Source organism: Stegastes partitus, unplaced genomic scaffold (genome assembly GCF_000690725.1).
Source record: "Stegastes partitus isolate 25-593 unplaced genomic scaffold, Stegastes_partitus-1.0.2 Scaffold25, whole genome shotgun sequence".
NCBI lineage: Eukaryota > Metazoa > Chordata > Actinopteri > Pomacentridae > Stegastes > Stegastes partitus.
The window spans coordinates 32,076-34,177 of NW_007577756.1; positions in this window are offsets into that span (position 1 = coordinate 32,076).

Below are 2,102 nucleotides of genomic sequence, written 5' to 3' on the forward strand. Positions count from 1 at the left end.
TGACACTCTCCACACTCTCTCTGCACTGATCCTCCTCCTCGTCACAGACTATACTTCCTCCCCATGCCGTGAGTGTGTGTGTGTGCGTGTGTGTGTGTGTGTGTGGAGCTCTGTTCCCTTCAGAGCAGCCCAGCAGACTTTAGGAGCTGCATCTAAGTCGTGGAGTGGAGTCTCTGGAGCGGAGTCACAATCCATCCATCACTCACATCCTTGTTAGCTTTAATTAATGTTGTACGGATGGAAAACATGCAGAAGCGTACGAGGCAGACACGTGGCTACTGAAAAAACCGACTGACTGCATGTATGACTGCTGTGCTGTACACACCTCGAGGGATTCATTTACATTCAATCGCTCAACAAAACCTTGAAATATTCTGGAAAATAAATTGTACAAATTGGAGGAACTGGTTAGTTTTACGCATTACTACAGTTTTGGAAGCAACATGGACAACACCAGGCTGCAGATTTGATTGTGGTTAAACAAATTTCTGACTTTTTTTTGGTGCCTTTTAAACCCATGGACACTGGTGCAATGATAAAAAATGCTACACTTTACTTTAAGTCCTTTTATTTAGCATTATCAAGCATATCTAAACCCTTAATAACTGGTTTGTAACACACTCTAGATTTTTTATTGTCGTAAGAAATATTTGTGACCTAAATGTTCATTAATGTATCCGTCAAGGCTGGAGTATAAACACACAATGGATGACAGTAAAACAGAAAAGTAACATTGCTTTCTAAAAGATGTCCTCAAATGATGTCCAAAAATGTTTGAACGATTTATTAGGATTTTTAAAAAACTGTGTACAACTCCTTCACAGTGTGTCATAAACCATCAGATATTGTTGCCTAAACTGCTCAAGCATCAACACTTCACTCTTTCATGATTATAAAAATAAAAACGGAGATACAAATTGATTGTTCTGGCAGCTGATTATTGAGCTCGGACTCGACATTTTCGCCAACAACCTGGTCTACCTTAACTGTCAGTGTGAGAAAGAGGTGGCATCTGGCATCATGGCAGGGGGCCGCGGTGCCCGGTGACACTGTGCAGCATGCTGATGCCTGAGCCCCCATTTCATGATAAACTCTGATGACAGACCTGTGATAAATAGCAGCACATAGAAAGCGTGGAAGAAATAAGGTTGAAAAATGCAATCGTTTCTGTAGAAATACGTTGAAAATGAAGCTACAGTAGGATGTCCTTTAAGGCAAATCAGCTTGAAGATTGAAGAGCCTTTAATTGTAATAGATGGTCAGCGTTGATAAATAATTTATTGTTTTGGGGAAATAAAATGTAGAATGTATATACGGTATTTCACATTTCTGCAAATATTTCATTATATCTTTTGATGGGACAGCATTGAAGAAATGACAGTTTGCTACAATGTGAAGTCGTCAGTGTACAGCTTGTATAACAGTGTAAATTTACTGTCCCCTCAAAGTAACTCAATACACAGCTATTAATGTCTGAACAAAAAAAAAATGAATACACCCCATGAGAGAAAATTTTTAATAATAATAATAATAATTGATCAGATTTATATAGCACTTTTCTGGACACTCAAAGACGCTTTACACTGTCAATTATTCATTCACACACATTCATTCTGGTGGTGGTAAGCTACAATTGTAGCCACAGCTGCCCTGGGGCAGACTGACAGAGGCATGGTTGCCATTCTGCGCCTACGGCCCCTCCGACCACCACCTCAAACAATCCATTCATACAGCATTCACACCAGGCAAGGTGGGTGAAGTTGCAGGGCGGAATCGAACCGCCGACCTTCCGATCATTGACTGACTCGCTCTACCACCTGAGCCACAGCCACAGTCCAAATTGGGCCCAGAGTGTCTATATTTTGTGTGGCCACCATTATTTTTCCAGCACTGCCTTAACCCTCTTGGGCATGGAGTTCACCAGAGCTTCACAGGTTGCAACTGAAATCCTCTTCCGCTCCTCCATGACGACATCACGGAGCCGCTGGACACTAAAGACCTCGTTCTCCTCCACCTTCTGCACTCAACTTCTTTGGTGGACCATGGTGAGGCCTGTTCTGAGCGGAACCTGTCCTGCTATGGTCCCGGCCACCGTGCTGCTG